Here is a 25,712-nt window from a genome sequence, read left to right as displayed (position 1 = left end):
GGTGAGTGAACCATCCTCGGGTAAAGGGAGTCAGTGTCAGTGCAGGTGAGTGCACCATACTCAGGTAAAGGGAGTCAATGTCAGTGCAGGTGAGTGAACCATCCTCAGGTAAAGGGAGTCAATGTCAGTGCAGGTGAGTGAACCATCCTCGGGTAAAGGGAGTCAGTGTCAGTGCAGGTGAGTGCACCATCCTCGGGTAAAGGGAGTCAGTGTCAGTGCAGGTGAGTGCACCATCGTCAGGTAAAGGGATTCAATGTCAGTGCAGGTGAGTGAACCATCCTCGGGTAAAGGGAGTCAGTGTCAGTGCAGGTGAGTGCACCATCCTCTGGAAAAGGGAGTCAGTGTCAGTGCAGGTGAGCGCACCATCCTCAGGAAAAGGGAGTCAGTGTCAGTGCAGGTGAGTGCACCATCCTCAGGAAAAGGGAGTCAGTGTCAGTGCAGGTGAGTGCACCATCCTCGGGTAAAGGGAGTCAGTGTCAGTGCAGGTGAGTGCACCATCTTCAGGTAAAGGGAGTCAGTGCCTGTCCAGGTGAGTGCACCATCCTCAGGTAAAGGGAGTCAGTGTCAGTGCAGGTGAGTGCACCATCCTCGGGTAAAGGGAGTCAATGTCAGTGCAGGTGAGTGCACCATCCTCAGGGAAAGGGAGTCAATGTCAGTGCAGGTGAGTGAACCATCCTCAGGTAAAGGGAGTCAATGTCAGTGCAGGTGAGTGAACCATCCTCGGGTAAAGGGAGTCAGTGTCAGTGCAGGTGAGTGAACCATCCTCGGGTAAAGGGAGTCAGTGTCAGTGCAGGTGAGTGCACCATCCTCAGGTAAAGGGAGTCAATGTCAGTGCAGGTGAGTGAACAATCCTCGGGTAAAGGGAGTCAGTGTCAGTGCAGGTGAGTGCACCATCCTCGGGTAAAGGGAGTCAGTGTCAGTGCAGGTGAGTGCACCATCCTCAGGTAAAGGGAGTCAGTGTCTGTCCAGGAGAGTGCACCATCCTCAGGAAAAGGGAGTCAGTATCAGTGCAGATGAGTGCACCATCCTCGGGTAAAGGGAGTCAATGCCAGTGCAGGTGAGTGCACCATCCTCAGGTAAAGGGAGTCAGTGTCAGTGCAGGTGAGTGAACCATCCTCGGGTAAAGGGAGTCAGTGTCAGTGCAGGTGAGTGCACCATCCTCAGGTAAAGGGAGTCAATGTCAGTGCAGGTGAGTGAACCATCCTAGGGTAAAGGGAGTCAATGTCAGTGCAGGTGAGTGCACCATCCTCGGGTAAAGGGAGTCAGTGTCAGTGCAGGTGAGTGCACCATCCTCAGGTAAAGGGAGTCAGTGTCAGTGCAGGTGAGTGCACCATCCTCAGGTAAAGGGAGTCAATGTCAGTGCAGGTGAGTGAACCATCCTCAGGTAAAGGGAGTCAATGTCAGTGCAGGTGAGTGAACCATCCTCGGGTAAAGGGAGTCAGTGTCAGTGCAGGTGAGTGCACCATACTCGGGTAAAGGGAGTCAGTGTCAGTGCAGGTGAGTGCACCATCCTTTGGTAAAGGGAGTCAATGTCAGTGCAGGTGAGTGCACCATCCTCAGGTAAAGGGAGTCAATGTCAGTGCAGGTGAGTGCACCGTCCTCAGGTAAAGGGAGTCAGTGCCTGTCCAGGTGAGTGCACCATCCTCAGGTAAAGGGAGTTTGTGTCAGTGCAGGTGAGTGCACCATCCTCGGGTAAAGGGAGTCAATGTCAGTGCAGGTGAGTGAACCATCCTCGGGTAAAGGGAGTCAGTGTCAGTGCAGGTGAGTGCACCATCCTCGGGTAAAGGGAGTCAGTGTCAGTGCAGGTGAGTGCACCATACTCAGGTAAAGGGAGTCAATGTCAGTGCAGGTGAGTGAACCATCCTCGGGTAAAGGGAGTCAGTGTCAGTGCAGGTGAGTGCACCATCCTCGGGTAAAGGGAGTCAGTGTCAGTGCAGGTGAGTGCACCATCCTCAGGTAAAGGGATTCAATGTCAGTGCAGGTGAGTGAACCATCCTCGGGTAAAGGGAGTCAGTGTCAGTGCAGGTGAGTGCACCATCCTCAGGAAAAGGGAGTCAGTGTCAGTGCAGGTGAGCGCACCATCCTCAGGAAAAGGGAGTCAGTGTCAGTGCAGGTGAGTGCACCATCTTCAGGTAAAGGGAGTCAGTGCCTGTCCAGGTGAGTGCACCATCCTCAGGTAAAGGGAGTCAGTGTCAGTGCAGGTGAGTGCACCATCCTCGGGTAAAGGGAGTCAATGTCAGTGCAGGTGAGTGCACCATCCTCAGGTAAAGGGAGTCAATGTCAGTGCAGGTGAGTGAACCATCCTCAGGTAAAGGGAGTCAATGTCAGTGCAGGTGAGTGAACCATCCTCGGGTAAAGGGAGTCAGTGTCAGTGCAGGTGAGTGAAACATCCTCGGGTAAAGGGAGTCAGTGTCAGTGCAGGTGAGTGCACCATACTCGGGTAAAGGGAGTCAGTGTCAGTGCAGGTGAGTGCACCATCCTTTGGTAAAGGGAGTCAATGTCAGTGCAGGTGAGTGCACCATCCTCAGGTAAAGGGAGTCAATGTCAGTGCAGGTGAGTGCACCGTCCTCAGGTAAAGGGAGTCAGTGCCTGTCCAGGTGAGTGCACCATCCTCAGGTAAAGGGAGTCAGTGTCAGTGCAGGTGAGTGCACCATCCTCGGGTAAAGGGATTCAATGTCAGTGCAGGTGAGTGAACCATCCTCGGGTAAAGGGAGTCAGTGTCAGTGCAGGTGAGTGCACCATCCTCAGGAAAAGGGAGTCAGTGTCAGTGCAGGTGAGCGCACCATCCTCAGGAAAAGGGAGTCAGTGTCAGTGCAGGTGAGTGCACCATCTTCAGGTAAAGGGAGTCAGTGCCTGTCCAGGTGAGTGCACCATCCTCAGGTAAAGGGAGTCAGTGTCAGTGCAGGTGAGTGCACCATCCTCGGGGAAAGGGAGTCAATGTCAGTGCAGGTGAGTGCACCATCCTCAGGTAAAGGGAGTCAATGTCAGTGCAGGTGAGTGAACCATCCTCAGGTAAAGGGAGTCAATGTCAGTGCAGGTGAGTGAACCATCCTCGGGTAAAGGGAGTCAGTGTCAGTGCAGGTGAGTGAACCATCCTCGGGTAAAGGGAGTCAGTGTCAGTGCAGGTGAGTGCACCATCCTCAGGTAAAGGGAGTCAATGTCAGTGCAGGTGAGTGAACCATCCTCGGGTAAAGGGAGTCAGTGTCAGTGCAGGTGAGTGCACCATCCTCGGGTAAAGGGAGTCAGTGTCAGTGCAGGTGAGTGAACCATCCTCAGGTAAAGGGAGTCAATGTCAGTGCAGGTGAGTGAACCATCCTCGGGTAAAGGGAGTCAGTGTCAGTGCAGGTGAGTGCACCATCCTCGGGTAAAGGGAGTCAGTGTCAGTGCAGGTGAGTGCACCATCCTCGGGTAAAGGGTGTCAGTGTCAGTGCAGGTGAGTGAACCATCCTCAGGTAAAGGGAGTCAATGTCAGTGCAGGTGAGTGAACCATCCTCGGGTAAAGGGAGTCAGTGTCAGTGCAGGTGAGTGCACCATCTTCAGGTAAAGGGAGTCAGTGCCTGTCCAGGAGAGTGCACCATCCTCGGGTAAAGGGAGTCAGTGTCAGTGCAGGTGAGTGCACCATCCTCAGGTAAAGGGAGTCAGTGTCTGTCCAGGAGAGTGCACCATCCTCAGGAAAAGGGAGTCAGTATCAGTGCAGATGAGTGCACCATCCTCGGGTAAAGGGAGTCAATGTCAGTGCAGGTGAGTGCACCATCCTCAGGTAAAGGGAGTCAGTGTCAGTGCAGGTGAGTGAACCATCCTCGGGTAAAGGGAGTCAGTGTCAGTGCAGGTGAGTGCACCATCCTCAGGTAAAGGGAGTCAATGTCAGTGCAGGTGAGTGAACCATCCTAGGGTAAAGGGAGTCAATGTCAGTGCAGGTGAGTGCACCATCCTCGGGTAAAGGGAGTCAGTGTCAGTGCAGGTGAGTGCACCATACTCAGGTAAAGGGAGTCAGTGTCAGTGCAGGTGAGTGCACCATCCTCAGGTAAAGGGAGTCAGTGTCAGTGCAGGTGAGTGCACCATCCTCAGGTAAAGGGAGTCAATGTCAGTGCAGGTGAGTGAACCATCCTCAGGTAAAGGGAGTCAATGTCAGTGCAGGTGAGTGAACCATCCTCGGGTAAAGGGAGTCAGTGTCAGTGCAGGTGAGTGCACCATACTCGGGTAAAGGGCGTCAGTGTCAGTGCAGGTGAGTGCACCATCCTTAGGTAAAGGGAGTCAATGTCAGTGCAGGTGAGTGCACCATCCTCAGGTAAAGGGAGTCAATGTCAGTGCAGGTGAGTGCACCGTCCTCAGGTAAAGGGAGTCAGTGCCTGTCCAGGTGAGTGCACCATCCTCAGGTAAAGGGAGTCAGTGTCAGTGCAGGTGAGTGCACCATCCTCGGGTAAAGGGAGTCAATGTCAGTGCAGGTGAGTGAACCATCCTCGGGTAAAGGGAGTCAATGTCAGTGCAGGTGAGTGCACCATCCTCGGGTAAAGGGAGTCAGTGTCAGTGCAGGTGAGTGCACCATACTCAGGTAAAGGGAGTCAATGTCAGTGCAGGTGAGTGAACCATCCTCGGGTAAAGGGAGTCAGTGTCAGTGCAGGTGAGTGCACCATCCTCGGGTAAAGGGAGTCAGTGTCAGTGCAGGTGAGTGCACCATCCTCAGGTAAAGGGATTCAATGTCAGTGCAGGTGAGTGAACCATCCTCGGGTAAAGGGAGTCAGTGTCAGTGCAGGTGAGTGCACCATCCTCAGGAAAAGGGAGTCAGTGTCAGTGCAGGTGAGCGCACCATCCTCAGGAAAAGGGAGTCAGTGTCAGTGCAGGTGAGTGCACCATCCTCAGGAAAAGGGAGTCAGTGTCAGTGCAGGTGAGTGCACCATCTTCAGGTAAAGGGAGTCAGTGCCTGTCCAGGTGAGTGCACCATCCTCAGGTAAAGGGAGTCAGTGTCAGTGCAGGTGAGTGCACCATCCTCGGGTAAAGGGAGTCAATGTCAGTGCAGGTGAGTGCACCATCCTCAGGTAAAGGGAGTCAATGTCAGTGCAGGTGAGTGAACCATCCTCAGGTAAAGGGAGTCAATGTCAGTGCAGGTGAGTGAACCATCCTCGGGTAAAGGGAGTCAGTGTCAGTGCAGGTGAGTGAACCATCCTCGGGTAAAGGGAGTCAGTGTCAGTGCAGGTGAGTGCACCAACCTCAGGTAAAGGGAGTCAATGTCAGTGCAGGTGAGTGAACCATCCTCGGGTAAAGGGAGTCAGTGTCAGTGCAGGTGAGTGCACCATCCTCGGGTAAAGGGAGTCAGTGTCAGTGCAGGTGAGTGAACCATCCTCAGGTAAAGGGAGTCAATGTCAGTGCAGGTGAGTGAAACATCCTCGGGTAAAGGGAGTCAGTGTCAGTGCAGGTGAGTGCACCATCCTCGGGTAAAGGGAGTCAGTGTCAGTGCAGGTGAGTGCACCATCCTCAGGTAAAGGGATTCAATGTCAGTGCAGGTGAGTGAACCATCCTCGGGTAAAGGGAGTCAGTGTCAGTGCAGGTGAATGCACCATCCTCGGGTAAAGGGAGTCAATGTCAGTGCAGGTGAGTGAACCATCCTCAGGTAAAGGGAGTCAATGTCAGTGCAGGTGAGTGAACCATCCTCAGGTAAAGGGAGTCAATGTCAGTGCAGGTGAGTGAACCATCCTCGGGTAAAGGTAGTTAGTGTCAGTGCAGGTGAGTGCACCATCCTCAGGTAAAGGGAGTCAATGTCAGTGCAGGTGAGTGAACCATCCTCGGGTAAAGGGAGTCAGTGTCAGTGCAGGTGAATGCACCATCCTCAGGAAAAGGGAGTCAGTGTCAGTGCAGGTGAGTGAACCATCCTCGGGTGAAGGGAGTCAGTGTCAGTGCAGGTGAGTGCACCATCCTCAGGAAAAGGGAGTCAGTGTCAGTGCAGGTGAGCGCACCATCCTCAGGAAAAGGGAGTCAGTGTCAGTGCAGGTGAGTGCACCATCTTCAGGTAAAGGGAGTCAGTGCCTGTCCAGGTGAGTGCACCATCCTCAGGTAAAGGGAGTCAGTGTCAGTGCAGGTGAGTGCACCATCCTCGGGTAAAGGGAGTCAATGTCAGTGCAGGTGAGTGCACCATCCTCAGGTAAAGGGAGTCAATGTCAGTGCAGGTGAGTGAACCATCCTCAGGTAAAGGGAGTCAATGTCAGTGCAGGTGAGTGAACCATCCTCGGGTAAAGGGAGTCAGTGTCAGTGCAGGTGAGTGAACCATCCTCGGGTAAAGGGAGTCAGTGTCAGTGCAGGTGAGTGCACCATCCTCGGGTAAAGGGAGTCAGTGTCAGTGCAGGTGAGTGAACCATCCTCAGGTAAAGGGAGTCAATGTCAGTGCAGGTGAGTGAACCATCCTCGGGTAAAGGGAGTCAGTGTCAGTGCAGGTGAGTGCACCATCCTCGGGTAAAGGGAGTCAGTGTCAGTGCAGGTGAGTGCACCATCCTCGGGTAAAGGGAGTCAGTGTCAGTGCAGGTGAGTGAACCATCCTCAGGTAAAGGGAGTCAATGTCAGTGCAGGTGAGTGAACCATCCTCGGGTAAAGGGAGTCAGTGTCAGTGCAGGTGAGTGCACCATCTTCAGGTAAAGGGAGTCAGTGCCTGTCCAGGAGAGTGCACCATCCTCGGGTAAAGGGAGTCAGTGTCAGTGCAGGTGAGTGCACCATCCTCAGGTAAAGGGAGTCAGTGTCTGTCCAGGAGAGTGCACCATCCTCAGGAAAAGGGAGTCAGTATCAGTGCAGATGAGTGCACCATCCTCGGGTAAAGGGAGTCAATGTCAGTGCAGGTGAGTGCACCATCCTCAGGTAAAGGGAGTCAGTGTCAGTGCAGGTGAGTGAACCATCCTCGGGTAAAGGGAGTCAGTGTCAGTGCAGGTGAGTGCACCATCCTCAGGTAAAGGGAGTCAATGTCAGTGCAGGTGAGTGAACCATCCTAGGGTAAAGGGAGTCAATGTCAGTGCAGGTGAGTGCACCATCCTCGGGTAAAGGGAGTCAGTGTCAGTGCAGGTGAGTGCACCATACTCAGGTAAAGGGAGTCAGTGTCAGTGCAGGTGAGTGCACCATCCTCAGGTAAAGGGAGTCAGTGTCAGTGCAGGTGAGTGCACCATCCTCAGGTAAAGGGAGTCAATGTCAGTGCAGGTGAGTGAACCATCCTCAGGTAAAGGGAGTCAATGTCAGTGCAGGTGAGTGAATCATCCTCGGGTAAAGGGAGTCAGTGTCAGTGCAGGTGAGTGCACCATACTCGGGTAAAGGGCGTCAGTGTCAGTGCAGGTGAGTGCACCATCCTTAGGTAAAGGGAGTCAATGTCAGTGCAGGTGAGTGCACCATCCTCAGGTAAAGGGAGTCAATGTCAGTGCAGGTGAGTGCACCGTCCTCAGGTAAAGGGAGTCAGTGCCTGTCCAGGTGAGTGCACCATCCTCAGGTAAAGGGAGTCAGTGTCAGTGCAGGTGAGTGCACCATCCTCGGGTAAAGGGAGTCAATGTCAGTGCAGGTGAGTGCACCATCCTCGGGTAAAGGGAGTCAGTGTCAGTGCAGGTGAGTGCACCATCCTCAGGTAAAGGGATTCAATGTCAGTGCAGGTGAGTGAACCATCCTCGGGTAAAGGGAGTCAGTGTCAGTGCAGGTGAGTGCACCATCCTCAGGAAAAGGGAGTCAGTGTCAGTGCAGGTGAGCGCACCATCCTCAGGAAAAGGGAGTCAGTGTCAGTGCAGGTGAGTGCACCATCCTCAGGAAAAGGGAGTCAGTGTCAGTGCAGGTGAGTGCACCATCTTCAGGTAAAGGGAGTCAGTGCCTGTCCAGGTGAGTGCACCATCCTCAGGTAAAGGGAGTCAGTGTCAGTGCAGGTGAGTGCACCATCCTCGGGTAAAGGGAGTCAATGTCAGTGCAGGTGAGTGCACCATCCTCAGGTAAAGGGAGTCAATGTCAGTGCAGGTGAGTGAACCATCCTCAGGTGAAGGGAGTCAATGTCAGTGCAGGTGAGTGAACCATCCTCGGGTAAAGGGAGTCAGTGTCAGTGCAGGTGAGTGAACCATCCTCGGGTAAAGGGAGTCAGTGTCAGTGCAGGTGAGTGCACCATCCTCAGGTAAAGGGAGTCAATGTCAGTGCAGGTGAGTGAACCATCCTCGGGTGAAGGGAGTCAGTGTCAGTGCAGGTGAGTGCACCATCCTCGGGTAAAGGGAGTCAGTGTCAGTGCAGGTGAGTGAACCATCCTCAGGTAAAGGGAGTCAATGTCAGTGCAGGTGAGTGAACCATCCTCGGGTAAAGGGAGTCAGTGTCAGTGCAGGTGAGTGCACCATCCTCGGGTAAAGGGAGTCAGTGTCAGTGCAGGTGAGTGCACCATCCTCAGGTAAAGGGATTCAATGTCAGTGCAGGTGAGTGAACCATCCTCGGGTAAAGGGAGTCAGTGTCAGTGCAGGTGAATGCACCATCCTCGGGTAAAGGGAGTCAATGTCAGTGCAGGTGAGTGAACCATCCTCAGGTAAAGGGAGTCAATGTCAGTGCAGGTGAGTGAACCATCCTCAGGTAAAGGGAGTCAATGTCAGTGCAGGTGAGTGAACCATCCTCGGGTAAAGGTAGTTAGTGTCAGTGCAGGTGAGTGCACCATCCTCAGGTAAAGGGAGTCAATGTCAGTGCAGGTGAATGCACCATCCTCAGGAAAAGGGAGTCAGTGCCTGTCCAGGTGAGTGCACCATCCTCAGGTAAAGGGAGTCAGTGTCAGTGCAGGTGAGTGCACCATCCTCAGGTAAAGGGAGTCAGTGTCAGTGCAGGTGAGTGCACCATCCTCAGGTAAAGGGAGTCAATGTCAGTGCAGGTGAGTGCACCATCCTCAGGTAAAGGGAGTCAATGTCAGTGCAGGTGAGTGCACCATCCTCAGGTAAAGGGAGTCAGTGTCAGTGCAGGTGAGTGAACCATCCTCAGGTAAAGGGAGTCAGTGCCTGTCCAGGAGAGTGCACCATCCTCGGGTAAAGGGAGTCAGTGTCAGTGCAGGTGAGTGCACCATCCTCAGGTAAAGGGAGTCAGTGTCTGTCCAGGAGAGTGCACCATCCTCAGGAAAAGGGAGTCAGTATCAGTGCAGATGAGTGCACCATCCTCGGGTAAAGGGAGTCAGTGTCAGTGCAGGTGAGTGCACCATCCTCAGGTAAAGGGAGTCAGTGTCTGTCCAGGAGAGTGCACCATCCTCAGGAAAAGGGAGTCAGTATCAGTGCAGATGAGTGCACCATCCTCGGGTAAAGGGAGTCAATGTCAGTGCAGGTGAGTGCACCATCCTCAGGTAAAGGGAGTCAATGTCAGTGCAGGTGAGTGCACCATCCTCAGGAAAAGGGAGTCAGTGCAGGTGAGTGCATCATCCTCGGGTGAGGGGAGTCAGTGTTAGTGCAGGTGAGTGCGCCGTCCTCAGGTGAAGGGAGTCAGTGCCCCTTCATTAGTATCGGCAAGTGCCAACAGAATCGAGTCCACAGGCCCAAACCCATTTCAACTCCAGTCATCATCGATTTCACTCACGGATTCAATTCCTAAAAATCCATGACACATCCAGTCCAAATGGACCATTCTTCAATTGTCACCTTAAACAATGAGTCTAGACTGGCTATTCAACAATGAGGGTATCACAGTTGAGTCCAATCCTATGCTCAACTAACAACAATTTGTATTAATATGGTGCCTTTAACCAGGAAGGGCCCACATTCAATCCCTGGTCTCTGTTGAATTTGCTGATGGTAGTAATGTGACAATTGGCCTCAGCATGCCTGGGCTTGGAAGCAGGAACAAACAGCAAGGTCCAGGTACAGTCTGAATTGTTCTCAGCTTTTTTTTAATTCGTTCACGGGATGTGGGCGTCGCTGGCAAGGCCGGCATTTATTGCCCATCCCTAATTGCCCTCGAGAAGGTGGTGGTGAGCCGCCTTCTTGAACCGCTGCAGTCCGTGTGATGACGGTTCTCCCACAGTGCTGTTAGGAAGGGAGTTCCAGGATTTTGACCCAGCGACAATGAAGGAACGGTGATATATTTCCAAGTCGGGATGGTGTGTGACTTGGAGGGGAACGTGCAGGTGGTGTTGTTCCCATGCGCCTGCTGCCCTTGTCCTTCTAGGTGGTGGAGGTCGCGGGTTTGTGAGGTGCTGTTAAAGAAGCCTTGGCGAGTTGCTGCATTGCATCCTGTGGATGGTGCACACTGCAGCCACAGTGCGCCGGTGGTGAAGGGAGTGAATGTTTAGGGTGGTGGATGGGGTGCCAATCAAGCGGGCTGCTTTATCTTGGATGGTGTCGAGCTTCTTGAGTGTTGTTGGAGCTGCACTCATCCAGGCAAGTGGAGAGTATTCCATCACACTCCTGCCTTGTGCCTTGTCGATGGTGGAAAGGCTTTGGGGAGTCAGGAGGTGAGTCACTCGCCGCAGAATACCCAGCCTCTGACCTGCTCTCGTAGCCACAGTATTTATATGGCTGGTCCAGTTAAGTTTCTGGTCAATGGTGACCCCCAGGATGTTGATGGTGGGGGATTCGGTGATGGTAATGCCGTTGAATGTCAAGGGGAGGTGGTTAGACTCTCTCTTGTTGGAGATGGTCATTGCCTGGCACTTATCTGGCGCGAATGTTACTTGCCACTTATGAGCCCAAGCCTGGATGTTGTCCAGGTCTTGCTGCATGCAGGCTCGGACTGCTTCATTATCTGAGGGGTTGCGAATGGAACTGAACACTGTGCAGTCATCAGCGAACATCCCCATTTCTGACCTTATGATGGAGGGAAGGTCATTGATGAAGCAGCTGAAGATGGTTGGGCCTAGGACACTGCCCTGAGGAACTCCTGCAGCAATGCCCTGGGGCTGAGATGATTGGCCTCCAACAACCACTACCATCTTCCTTTGTGCTAGGTATGACTCCAGCCACTGGAGAGTTTTCCCCCTGATTCCCATTGACTTCAATTTTACTAGGGCTCCTTGGTGCCACACTCGGTCAAATGCTGCCTTGATGTCAAGGGCAGTCACTCTCACCTCACCTCTGGAATTCAGCTCTTTTGTCCATGTTTGGACCAAGGCTGTAATGAGGTCTGGAGCCGAGTGGTCCTGGCGGAACCCAAACTGAGCATCGGTGAGCAGGTTATTGGTGAGTAAGTGCCGCTTGATAGCACTGTCGACGACACCTTCCATCACTTTGCTGATGATTGAGAGTAGACTGATGGGGCGGTAATTGGCCGGATTGGATTTGTCCTGCTTTTTGTGGACAGGACATACCTGGGCAATTTTCCACATTGTCGGGTGGATGCCAGTGTTGTATCTGTCCTGGAACAGCTTGGCTAGAGGCGCAGCTAGTTCTGGAGCACAAGTCTTCAGCACTACAGCTGGGATGTTGTCGGGGCCCATAGCCTTTGCTGTATCCAGTGCACTCAGCCGTTTCTTGATATCACGTGGAGTGAATCGAATTGGCCAAAGACTGGCTTCCGTGATGGTGGGGATATCGGGAGGAGGCTGAGATGGATTATCCACTCGGCACTTCTGGCTGAAGATGGTTGCAAACGCTTCAGCCTTGTCTTTTGCACTCATGTGCTGGACTCCGCCATCATTGAGAATGGGGATGTTTGCAGAGCCTCCTCCTCCCGTTAGTTGTTTCATTGTCCACCACCATTCACGACTGGATGTGGCAGGACTGCAGAGCTTTGATCTGATCCGTTGGTTGTGGAATTGCTTAGCTCTGTCTATAGCATGTTGCTTCCGCTGTTTAGCATGCATGTAGTCCTGAGTTGTAGCTTCACCAGGTTGGCACCTCATTTTTAGGTACGCCTGGTGCTGCTCCTGGCATGCTCTTCTACACTCCTCATTGAACCAGTGTTGATCCCCTGGCTTGTTGGTAATGGTAGAGTGAGGAATATGCCGGGCCATGAGGTTACAGATTGTGCTGGAATACAATTCTGCTGCTGCTGATGGCCCACAGCGCCTCATGGATGCCCAGTTTTGAGCTGCTGGATCTGTTCTGAATCTATCCCATTTAGCACGGTGGTAGTGCCACACAACACGTTGGATGGTGTCCTCAGTGCGAAGACGGGATTTCATCTCCACGAGGACTGTGCGGTGGTCACTCCTACCAATACTGTCATGGACAGATGCATTTGCGACAGGTAGATTGGTGAGGACGAGGTCAAGTAAGTTTTTCCCTCGTGTTGGTTCGCTCACCACCTGCCGCAGGCCCAGTCTAGCAGCTATGTCCTTCAGGACTCGGCCAGCTCGGTCAGTAGTGGTGCTACCGAGCCACTCTTGGTGATGGACATTGAAGTCCCCCACCCAGAGTACATTTTGTGCCCTTGCTATCCTCAGTGTGGTATCACTGTGTGAAATCCTGTGACATGGCTGAATAAGGTACACTGCTATATAAATGTTAGCTTTTACTATATTAACTAAAGGATTTGATTTCACTTCCCCAACCAAGTGTCAAATTCTCAATCTTCGTTGGATTGATGGAGGGGCGAGTAATTACACAATGGCACTGGGAGCTGGGCAGCTGTCACCATGATGATATGAAGGGACCAGGGCACCACTATTTGCCAATTTCAAAACCAGAAAGGGTGTAGAATTGGCGGCCAGGGGTCGGGTGGTGGGGTGGCGGGGGGGGGAGCCGGGTGAGATCAGAGAGGAAGTTTTGATTGTTGCCCTACTGCTGCCAAAGATTCACTGAAAACTTTCAGAATTAATGTCTGTACATCACAGAAGGAAGTAGAAAAAAGGACTTCAATTTTCAAAAATGGCTGTTGGTGTCAGGTTTGCAATTTAGAAATTTCCAGGCAACTCACTCAAAAACTGGACAGTTCCAAAAAACAACCTGGTCACCACATTACAGGAAGGACGTAATTGCTCAGGAGAGAATGCAGAGAAGATTTACAAGAATGTTGCCAGGGCTTGAAAATTGCAGCTACGAAAAGAGATTGGATCGGCTGGGGTTGTTTTCCTTGGAGCAGAGGAGGCTGAGGGGAGACTTGATTGAGGTGTACAAAATTATGAGGGGCCTAGATAGAGTAGACAGGAAGTACCTGTTTCCCCTAGCGGAGAGTTCAAGAACTAGAGGACATAGATTTAAGCTGATTGGCAGAAGGATTAGAGGGGACATGAGGAAAAACCTTTTTACCCAGAGGGTGGTGGGTGTATGGAATTTGCTGCCTGAATTGGCGGTAGAGGCAGGGACCCTCAACTCTTTTTAAAAAGTACCTGGACCTGCACCTAAAGTGCTGTAAGCTGCAGGGCTATGGACCGGGTGCTGGAAGGTGAGATTAGAATGGGCACCTGGTTGTTCTTCGAGCCAGCGCGGACACAATGGGCCGAATGGCCTCCTTCTGTGCTGTATCTTTTCTTTGGTTCTACGTTTCTAACCTACATGCCAACCATATTAGTTGATATGACAAATTAAATAAATGCATTTGTTGCAATAATTTCCTTCCAAGTATAGAATATTACAATGCGTGGGTTAGCTAGTCATAGCTGGGATGATAGAATTGGCCACAGTACCACTTAGTTATCTCCAAGCTCATCTCGTTCTTGAGACCCACCTTCTGCTCTCTCAACCCTATTTCCAGTTAACTGCTGATCACACAACTTCTCTTCCTGGCCTCCATGTTAGCTTGATATTGTAAACTGTTCCCTCTCCTCAGGTACTGTCCCGCTCCCTTTCAAATCTGTCATCATCACCCGCTCCTGAAGAAATACTCCCATGACCCCTCTGTCCTTACAAACTACCACCCCATCTCCAAAGTCCTCGTTTCCCAAATCCGTGCCCATCTCTCCAGCAACTCCATGTTTGAACCCCTCAAACAGGTTTCTGCCCCTGCCACAGCACTGAAACGGCCCTAATCAAACACAAATGACATCCTCTAAGACTGTGACAATGGTGCACTATCCCTCCTCATCCTTCTCGACCTCTGCAGCCTTTTATATAGTTGACCACACCATACTCCTCCAATGCCTCTCCTCTGTTGTCTAGCTAAGTGGGACTGCCCTCGCCTGGTTGCACTCTTACCTAACCAGTCAGAGCCAGAGAATCTCATGCAATGGCTTCTCTTCCCGGCCACTGGCTCAGGCTGAACCAGACTGTTTGCAACCTCGGCAAAGCTGAACTTCCGACCCCATATCTTCTCCATCACAATCACCGCCGACTTCCACCTCCATAACATCTCCCGACTCCGTCCCTGCCTCAACCTATCTGCTGCCGAAACTCTCATCTATGCTGCTTGTTACCTCCAGACTCGACTATTCCAATGTTTTCCTGGCTGGCCTCCCATCTTCCACTCTCCATACGTCTGAGCTCATCCAAAACTCTGCTGCCCATTCCAAACCTGCATCAAGTCTCTCTCATCCATCACCCTGTGCTCGCTGACCAACATTGGTTCCCAGTCCACCGGTGCCTCGATTTTAAAATTCTCATCCGCGTGTTCAAATCCCTCCATGGCCTCGCCCCATCCTATGTCTGTAACCTCCTCCAGCCCTACAAACCCTGAGACCTCTGCTTTCCTCCAACTCTGGCCTCTTAGAAGCATAAAATCATAGAACGGTTACAGCACAGAAGGAGACCATTAGGCCCATCGGGCCCGTGCTGGCTCTTTGTAAGAACAATCCAGTTAGTCCCATTCCCCTGCTCTTTCCCCATAGCCCTGCAAATTTTTCCCTTCAAGTATTTATCCAATTCCTTTTTAAAAGCCACGATTGAATCTGCTTCCACCGCCCTTTCAGGCAACTCGTTCCAGATCATTACTACTCGCTGCGTAAAAAGGTTTTTCCTTAAGTCACCTTTGGTTCTTTTGCCTATCACCTTAAATCTATGACCTCTGGTTCTCGACCCTTCCACCAATGTGAACAGTCTGCTGACATATACTATTTGAAGACTCACACGTGAAGAATGCCCCCCAGTCGGGTGAGACACTCGAGGGTTACCAACATCCATAGAACCGTGCCTAAAAAGGATCAGCACCTTCAGAAGGTACTAATATATAAATAAATACCAAATCGTTATCAATTCATCAATGAATGAGGGACTTGGCCTTTAATCTCAGTCAGCGGTTCAAGAAGGCGGCTCACCACCACCTTCTCAAGGGCAATTAGGGATGAACGAATAAAAAAAATATATATCTCTACAGCTGCTGTGTCCGTATGTTTGCTTCGGTCACTCTTGAACAGACACACTCCAAACACAAAACGGAGCACAAAGAATTCACTCCCCTCTCCCAGTGCGAGTTGGGTTAAGAACTAGGTTGAACTGGTCAAGTCCAGCAAAAACAGCAAGTCAGACCTGTTGGCTCCACTCACCTGTCAATCAAACAAGATGTTCTGCATGTAACTTGAAGATACAAGCCTACAGAGTACTGTCAGTGATATTAGCGTTTACTGCTTAACACGATCAGACCACATTCTTCTGTCTGACATTTTAACACACGTTAACCTATTTATTTTCAGTGTTTCACCACCTCAGATAAAATAGTGGGGAGTGCAATGCCATATGAAAGTGTTAAGCAACTTTTAGCCTACAGTGCGGTCAGATGCTCCTACTTCACTATAATGAAACGCTAGAAAATACAGTCAATGGTGCAAAATGCAGCTCTCCCTCCCTCAACTAAACTACAGAGTGTAAACAAGTTGTTCAAGGATCATCACTCAGCCATGAAAATGTAATTCTGTTAAGGCCCTTGTGGGCACCTGTCCTGAACTTTCCATGTAGTACGCTGCAGAGCCCAGCAAACCAATGGAGGCTGATTGGAAACAAAGAGAATGGGACACAAAGGCCGCTTTCCCCAAGCAGGAGCAAAAAAAAACCTAAAGAATGTTCTGGCAAAGACCTTGGCTGCTTAAACAGAAAACCAGGTTTAGCATTTCAACAATGACATATATCCCCCAGATGATTAATCCAAACCTTTGCAGAGGAAGCATTGTCACAGCAGGGGCTTGCATCCAACTGTAACATTTCTGCCAGCCTGGTCAGCTAGGAGGTAAAAAATTCTCCTTCTGTAGGCTCTTCACCCCACCTACTCTACAGAGGGATGAATAGAATAACATGGAGGGCCAGGTGGGAATACACCAGGATCTTCTTTAAGTACCACAATACCATTGACCCCAAATTCAATCCTCATCAGTGCTGTTAACTGATCTCATCTGAGGCAGTGGTCTAATGCTACAGTTGGCTCCAGCATCCTTGGATTAGGAAAGGGAAAATCAACCAGGGTTCCCACTCCTGATCATTATCCAGTGATCCCTCTTGGACTGCGCTCAGCTGTGATGACCCACTTGGTGAATAGTCTGCCAACACTTACTGTACTGCCAGAGCAGGATCCTGCTCCTGATCACTAATAGAGTGTCTCCTGCTGAAAATTGTGTGGGTGAATATAGGCTGAGGTCTAGATTGATCGAAGCCACAATGCTCCATCTTTTCAAATAGCCTTCTGACATTCACCATCTAGGCTCGCACACATAAAGATTAGTCACTAAGTATGGGACAGTATCCAACAATAGAAAACCACACACCTTGTGTGAGTTGGTGCCTTTGTGGGAGGAAAGTACAAATTTGGAGAGAATTAAAGAAAAACTGGCTCAACAATGGTGATTATTACACAAGGTTACATAACACTTCCCGCAATACCAGTGATGCAGTTTCAGCCTCTTACTGTTTCAACACAGATTACAAACTTGGCAGGAATACACTTCTGTTTTTCTTCTGCTCATGCAGGAATAACATGGCACAAGCACCAACAACCCTCTCATTCCTCACCCAATTCTTCACGTGTGAGTCTTGACAGCAGGTTATTCACTCTTGAAGACCATCTTAGTCAAGCCTGATCCTGTCCTCACTTGACGTCCACACATACATGCATTTCTAGCAGGGATCAGAAGCAGCAACAACAGCTCCCTACCCCAGTGGCATTGAGGCTAATTGTAGTGTGGCTGTCTTCTGGCTGAACTCAGACAACTGAAGCTGGGACCTCCTGGTTTGCATGCTTTTATTATACTCTCCTTACTAATGAGCCCATTTAACACTTGCTTTTTTTTGCTCCCAATACATTCCACATCTCATCCCTATTGTGTTTTACACATCTTGCAGTGTCCCAGTGCACGTCTCTTGCTTTCTATTCCTGTATCTCTTTTGGCATTTACCATCCGTATTAAACTTAAATTGGGCAAGTACAAAGGAATGAGGGCAGAATTGGCTAAAGTGGACTGGGTAAACAGATTAGATGGTATGATGGTGGATAAGCAATGGCAAACATTTAAAAAGATATTTTATGACTCGCAACAAAAATATATCCCTGTGAGGAGGAAAGACTCCACAAAAAGGGTGAATCAACCATGGCTAACTGAGGAAGTCAAGGATGGTATCAGGTTAAAAGAAAAAGCATACAACATGGCAAAGATTACTGGTAAGCCTGAAGATTGGGAAAACTTTAAAAATCAGCAAAGGATGACTAAAAGAATAATAAAGAGGGAGAAAATAAATTATGAGAATAAACTAACAAGAAACATAAAAACTGACACAGTAAAATCTTCTACAAGTATAAAAAAAGGAAGAGGGTAGCTAAAGTAAACATTGATCCCTTAGAGGATGAAACTGGGGAAATAATGGAAAACAAGGAAATGGCAGAGGAATTGAACAGATATTTTGTATCTGTCTTCACAGTAGAAGACACTAATAACATACCAATAATAGTAGAAAATCAAGGGGCAAAGGGGAGGGAGGAACTAAAAACAATCACTATCACTCGAGAAAAAGCACTGAGTAAACTAATGGGTCTAAAGGCTGACAAGTCCCCTGGACCTGATGGCTTGCATCCGAGGGTCTTAAAGGAAGTGGCTACAGAGATAGTGGATGCATTGGTTGTAATCGTCCAGAATTCAATAGATTCTGGAAAGGTCCCAGTGGACTGGAAACCCTCAAACGTAACACCCCCATTCAAGAAGAGAGTGAGACAGAAAGCAGGTAACTATAGACCAGTTAGCCTAACATCTGTCATTGGGAAAATGCTAGAATCCATTATTAAGGAAGTAGTAGCAGGACATTTGGAGACTCATAATACAATCAAGAAGAGTCAACATGGTTTTATGAAGGGGAAATCGTGTCTGACAAATTTATTAGAGTTCTTTGAGGGTGGATAAAGGGGAACCAATAGACGTAGTATATTTGGATTTCCAAAAGGCATTCGATAAGGTGCACATAAAAGATTACTGCACAAGATAAGAGCTCATGGTGTTGGGGGTAATATACTGGCATGGATAGAGGATTGGCTAACTAACAGAAAACAAAGAGTCGGGATAAAAGGGTCATTTTCAAAATGGCAATCTATAACTAGTGGGGTGCTGCAGGGCTCAGTGCTGGGGCCTCAACTACTTACAATATATATCAATGACTTGGATGAAGGAACAGAGTGTCTTGTGGCCAAATTTGCTGATGATACAAAGATAGGTGGAAAAGCAAGTTGTGAGGAGGACACAAAGTGTCTGCAAAGGGTTACTGACAGGTTAAACGAATGGGCAAAAATTTGGCAGATGGAATATAATGTGGGAAAATGTGACGTCATCCACTTTGGGAGGAAAAATAAAAAAGCAAAATATTATTTGAATGGAGAAATACTACAAAATGCTGCGGTACAGGGGGATCTGGGTGTCCTCGTACATGAAACACAAAAAGTCAACATACAGGTGCCGCAGGTAATCCGGAAGGCAAGCGAAATATTGGCCTTTATTTCTAGAGGGATGGAGTATAAAAGTAGGGAAGTCATGCTCCAACTGTACAGGGTGCTGGTGAGACCACACCTGGAGTACTGCCTACGGTTCTGGTGTCCTTATTTAAGGAAGGATATACTTGCATTGGAGGTAATTCAGAGAAGGTTCACTCGGTTGATTCTGGGTATGGAAGGGTTGTCTTATGAGGAAAGATTGAACAGGTTGGGTCTATACTCATTGGAGTTTAGAAGAGTGAGAGGAAATCTTATTGAAACATATAAGATTCTGAGGGGACTCGATAGGGTAGCTGCTGAGAGGATGTTAACCCTCATGGGGGAATTTAAAACTAGGGGGCATAGTCTCAGAATAAGGGGTCGCCCGTTTAAGACGGAAATGAGGAGGAATTTGTTCTCCCAGAGGGTCGTGAATCTTTGGAATTCTTTACCCCAAAAAGCTGTGGAGGCTGAGTCATTGAATACATTCAAGGCTGAGTTCGACAAATTTTTGATCAGCAAGGGAGTCAAAGGATATGGGGAAAAGGCGGAAAAGTGGAGTTGAGGTAAAAATCAGATCAGCCATGACCTCATTAAATGGCAGAGCAGGCTCGAAGGGCAAAATGGCCTCCTCCTGCTCCTATCTCTTATGGTCTTATACAGCGTTGCCGCTGGCAGGAAGTCTGGCTTTGGCAGCAAACTGGTAAAGTGGTTCTGCCATCTCTGGACAAGCTTTGACCCACCTCTGGTGGCACAGGCACCAGATCAGCAACAAACAGCTGCTTCCAGTGGCTGGGGGAAGGTGGACCGTTCAGTCTACACTCTCCTCCCCACACTCATGGGTAGGTCATTACTGCCCTTTATGGAATTGCATGGTAAGGAGGAAGAAGAGCATATTGGATAGTTCATTTGCAGCTTTGTTTTCTTTCTGGTGCTGTTGTTGTAAAAATCATGAACTACTTTCAATATGGGAGCCCTACTCCTGGTGTACACATTCCAGAAACACCGAGTGATGTTTCTATAGGTATGTAAAAAGTGTGGGTCCCTTACAGACAGAGGCAGGAGAATTTATAATGGGGAATAAGGAAATGGCAGAGAAATTAAACAAATACTTTGTGTCTGTCTTCACGGAAGAAGACACAAAAAACCTCCCAGAAATACTAGAGAATCAAGGGTCTGGCGAGAATGAGGAACTGAAAGAAATTAGTATCAGTAAAAAAATAGTACCAGATAAATTAATGGGATTGAAAGTCAATAAATCCCAAGGACCTGATGATCTACATCCCAGGGTTTTGAATGAGGTGCCTATAGAGATAGTGGATGCATTGATTGTCATCTTTCAAAATTCTATAGATTCTGGAATGGTTCCTGCAGATTGCAGGGTAGCAAATGTAACCCCACTATTTAAGAAAAGAGGGAGAGAGAAAACACAGAACTACAGACCTGTTAGCCTGACATCAGGAGTAGGGAAAATGCTCGTATGTATTATAAAGGATGTGATAACAGGACACTTAGAAAATAATAATCGGATTTGGCAGAGTCAACATGGAGTTATGAAAGGGAAATCATGTTTGACAAACCTATTGGAGTTCTTTGAGGATATAACTAGTAGAATAGATAAGGGGGAACCAGTGGATGTGGTGTATTTGGATTTTCAGAAGGCTTTCGATAAGGTCCCACACAGGAGATTGGTGAACAAAGTTAGGGCACATGGAATTAGGAGCATTGTACTGGCATGGATTGAGAATTGGTTAACAGACAGAAAGCAGAGAGTAGGAATAAACGGGTCTTTTTCAGGTTGTCAGACTGTGACTAGTGGGGTACCGCAGGGATCAGTGCTTGGGTCCCAGCTATTCACAATATATATCAATGATTTGGATGAGGGAACCAAATGTCATATTTCCAAGTTTGCTGATGACACAAAACTAGGTGGGAATGTGAATTGTGAGGAGGATGCAAAGAGGCTTCAAGGGGGTATACACAGGCTAAGTGAGTGGGCAAGAACGTAGCAGATGGAATATAATGTGGAAAAATGTGAATTTTTTTTATTCGTTCATGGGATCTGGGCATCGCTGGCAAGGCCAGCATTTATTGCCCATCCCTGATTGCCCTTGAGAAGGTGGTGGTGAGCCGCCTTCTTGGACTGCTGCAGTCCGTGTGGTGAAGGTTCTCCCACAGTGCTGTTAGGAAGGGAGTTCCAGGATTTTGACCCAGCGACAATGAAGTAACAGAGATATATTTCCAAGTCAGCATGGTGTGTGACTTGGAGGGGAACGTGCAGGTGGTGGTGTTCCCATGTGCCTGTTACCCTTGTCCTTCTAGGTGGTCGAGGTCACGGGTTTGGGAGGTGCTGTCGAAGAAGCCTTGGCGAGTTGCTGCAGTGCATCCTGTGGATGGTACACACTGTAGCCACAGTGCGCCAGTGGTGAAGGGAGTGAATGTTTAGGGTGGTGGATGGGGTACCAATCAAGTGGGCTGCTTTGTCCTGGATGGTGTCGAGCTTCTTGAGTGTTGTTGGAGCTGCACTCATCCAGGCAAGTGGAGAGTATTGCATCACACTCCTGACTTGTGCCTTGTAGATGGTGGAAAGGCTTTGGGGAGTCAGGAGGTGAGTCACTCGCCACAGAATACCCAGCCTCTTGTAGCCACAGTATTTATGTGGCTGGTCCAGTTAAGTTTCTGTTCAATGGTTATCCACTTTGGTCGGAAAAACAGAAATGCAGAGTGCTTTTTAAATGGTGAGAGATTGGGAAATTTTGATGTTCAAAGGGACCTGGGTGTCTATTGTACACGAGTCACTGAAAGCTAACATGCAGGTGCAGCAAGCAATTAAGAAGGCAAATGGTATGGTGGCTTTTATTACAAGAGGATTTGAGTACAGGAGTAAAGATGTCTTACTGCAATTATATAGACTGCACCTGGAGTATTGTGTACAATTTTGGTCTCCTTACCTTGCCATAGATATACTTGCCATAGAGGGAGGGAAACAAAGGTTCACCAGACTGATTCCTGGGATGGTGGGATTATCGTTTGAGGAGACATTGAATAGACTGGGCCTGTATTCTCTCGAGTTTAGAAGAATGAGAGGTGATCTCATTGAAACATACAAAATTCTTACAGGGCTCGACAGGGTAGATGCAGGAGGATGCTTCCCCTGGCTGGGGAGTCTAGAACCAGGGGTCACAGTCTCAGAATAAGGGGCAGGCCATTTAGGACTGAGATGAGGAGAAATTTCTTCAGTCAGAGGGTGGTGAATCTTTGGAATTCTCTACCCCAGAGGGCTGTGGAGGCTCAGTCATTGAGTACGTTCAAAACAGAGATCGATAGATTTCTAGATATTAAAGACATCAAGGGATATGGGGATAGTGCAGGAAAATGGCGTTGAGGTAGAAGATCAGCCACGATCTTGTTGAATGGTGGAGCAGGCTCGAGGGGCCAGATGGCCTACTCCTGCTCCTAGTTCTTATGTTCTTATAACATAGAGGGAGGACATTCAGCTCATCCATTCAAAAAAACCCAACAGTTCCCCCGTCACAACGTCCAAACATTTGTTAAATGATTCATGAGTTTTTGCCTCCAGCAGAAGCCTATATTAACTCCAAAGAGTAACAGGCAGGCACATTGGATGAAATAAAGGCAAGCATAAGGAAACACACAACCCTCATACAAGTCCCTCTTGCAAGGTGGAAACTTTGTGGACTCTGGGGTGGGTACATTGAGTTAAATATCTCGGGAATTGGATTCAAACCCTGCCTGAAGTGACAGCGAGAAAAGGCTCCTCAGTCTATGAGAAATAAGTTTCAACAGCCTCAATCCAGATCCCAGTCGGCACAGACCACATTACAAAACCAAACTTCATTTTGCACTAAATTAGCAATCTCAATCAAAGGCTATGAAGGTGCATGAAATGGAAAAATGACACAGTGGTGCAGGATGGGGTCTCTGTTCAGAGACTGGGCTTGGAGTATAGTGTTGGGCAGAATATATTGAGCTTTATATCACATCCAACTAGAGTTCTTGATACTGCCACTGGATGCCTTAAAATGGAAAGTTTTAATTTCTCAGCAGCAACATTCCTCACCTTAGTGAATTTTAAATTCACAAAAAAATTAAATAATTTAAAGTAAGGAAACATTTGTTGTGAATATTTTTTTTAAATCACCAAGTTTCTCTGTTCCTCCCCTGAAGGCAGGGATACTGCTTGCTGGGATACAGTTCCAAGGGTGTCAGTCGCCCTCTGGTACCTTACCCTAGACATTATTCATGTGTGACCCTCAACAGTAAATGTCACTTGCTTTTTACTACAAGATCCATCATAGCAGAGTACACTCATTTGCTCACCAAATGTCCACACATACATACTTTCCAGCACAGGTCACTGGATAGCAATGAGGAGCAGGAGTAATGGTTGATTTTACCCTTCCCTAACCCAGCTGCACTAAGGTCAATTGTAAGAGTCTAACTGCTAACTGGCTGAAATCTGTAAAGTCAACAGATTGGGGCTGGGACCTGGGACCTTCCCGGTTGTGTCGTTCAATAATATATTGGGTGGTGCAGTTACCAACTCAGACCGTGTTGATGCCCTTCTTGCCTGAAGAAATGCCACCTTCAGAGCTCAAAACCTACTGCTGCAGAGAACGCATCACACAAGAGATGGCAAAACAACTGCATTTAGAAATAGACACAAATCACAGCCCAGAAGTTCAAATCAAGGCAGAAAGGCCAAGTCTCAGCTAAGCGAGCTCACCATCCTACTACAGTGACTGCAGCCTCCCATTACCAACCTTGTGATATGTCAGGCCGAAAGACAGAGCTGTTTGTTACTTTTTTTGGGAGATAGTTTGACCTTTGGTGTTCAGAGAGATTTGGGTATCCTCATACAAAAACATAGGAACATAGAAACAGGAGTAGGCCATTCAGCCCTCGTGCCCGCTCCGCCATTTGATAAGATCATGGCTGATCTGTGATCTAACTCCATATACCCGCCTTTGGCCCATATCCCTTAATATCTTCGGTTGCCAAAAAGCTATCTATCTCACATTTAAATTTAGCAATTGAGCTAGTATTAATTGCCGTTTGCAGAAGAGAGTTCCAAATTTCTACCACCCTTTGTGTGTAGAAATGTTTTCTAATTTCACTCCTGAAAGGTCTGGCTCTAATTTTTAGACTGTGCCCCCTACTCCTAGAATCCCCAACCAGCGGAAATAGTTTCTCTCTATCCACCCTATCTGTTCCCCTTGATATCTTATAAACTTCGATCAGATCACCCCTTAACCTTCAAAACTCCAGAGAATACAACCCCAATTTGTGTAATCCCTCCTCGTAACTTAACCCTTGAAGTCCGGGTATCATTCTAGTAAACCTACACTGCACTCCCTCCAAGGCCAATGTGTCCTTCCGAAGGTGCGGTGCCCAGAACTGCTCACAGTACTCCAGGTGCAGTCTAACCAGGGTTTTGTATAGCTGCAGCATAACTTCTGCCCCCTTGTACTCTAGTCCTCTAGATATAAAGGCCAGCATTCCATTAGCCTTATTGATTATTTTCTGTACCTGTTCATGACACTTCAATGATCTATGTACCTGTACCCCTAGGTCCCTTTGGACATCCACTGTTTTTAACTTTTTACCATTTAGAAAGTACCCTGTTCTATCCTTTTTTGATCCAAAGTGGATGACCTCACATTTGTCTACATTGAATTCCATTTGCCACAGTTTTGCCCATTCACCTAATCTTTCAATATCGCTTTGTAATTTTATGTTTTCATCTACACTGCTTACAATGCCACCAATCTTCGTGTCATCGGCAAACTTAGATATGAGACTTTCTATGCCTTTATCTAAGTCGTTAACAAATATTGTGAATAATTGAGGCCCCAAGACAGATCCCTGTGGGACTCCACTAGTCACATCCTGCCAATGTGAGTACCTACCCATTATCCCTACTCTCTGTCGTCTTTGGCTCAGCCAACTTCCTAACCAAGTCCGTACTTTTCCCTCGATTCCATGGGCTTCTAACTTAGCTAACAGTCTCTTATGTGGGACCTTATCAAATGCCTTCTGGAAGTCCATATAAATAACATCCATTGACATTCCCCTGTCCACTACTTTCGTCACCTCCTCAAAAAATTCAATCAGGTTTGTCAGGCACGACCTACCTTTCACAAATCCATGCTGGCTCTCTCTGATTAACTGAAAATTCTCAAGGTGTTCAGTCACCCTATCCTTAATTATAGACTCCAGCATTTTCCCCACAATAGATGTTAGGCTAACTGGTCTATAATTCCCTGGTTTCCCTTTCTCTCCCTTCTTAAAAAGCGGAGTGACATGTGCAATTTTCCAATCCAGAGGGACAGTTCCTGAATCTAGAGAACTTTGAAAGATTATAGTTAGCACATCTAACTTATGTTAATTTTATCGAGTCCCTGTCCCCGATTCAATATTAGTTTTCTTGGGATTTCCGGCATGCCAACCTCTTTTTATACTGTAATTACTGACGCAAAGTAATTGTTCAACATGTCCGCCATTTCTCCATTGTCAATGACAATATCCCCACTTTCAGTTTTTAAGGGGCCAACACTGCTCCTGACCACCCTCTTTTTCCTAATGTAACTATAAAAGTTCTTCGTATTGGTTTTGATATCCCTTGCACAATAAGTTAGTGTGCGGGTACAGCAGGCAATTAGGAAAGCAAATGGCATGTTGGCCTTTATTGCAAGGGGGTTGGAGTACAAGAGTAACAAAGTCTTACTGCAATTGTACAGGGCTTTAGTGAGACCTCACCTGGAGTATTGCGTACAGTTTTGGTCTCCTTATCTAAGGAAGGATATACCTGCCTTATAGGCAGTGCAACGAAGGTTCACCAGATTACTTCCTGGGATGAGAGGGTTGTCCTGTGAAGAGAGGTTGGGTAGAATGGGCCTATACTCTTTGGAGTTTAGAAGAATGAAAAATGATCTCACTGAAACATATAAGATAACGAGGGGGCTTGGCAGGGTTGATGCTGATTGTTT

The sequence above is a fragment of the Heptranchias perlo genome, chromosome 20 (assembly GCF_035084215.1).
Source record: "Heptranchias perlo isolate sHepPer1 chromosome 20, sHepPer1.hap1, whole genome shotgun sequence".
Classification (NCBI taxonomy): domain Eukaryota; kingdom Metazoa; phylum Chordata; class Chondrichthyes; order Hexanchiformes; family Hexanchidae; genus Heptranchias; species Heptranchias perlo.
This window is presented reverse-complemented; position numbering follows the sequence as displayed.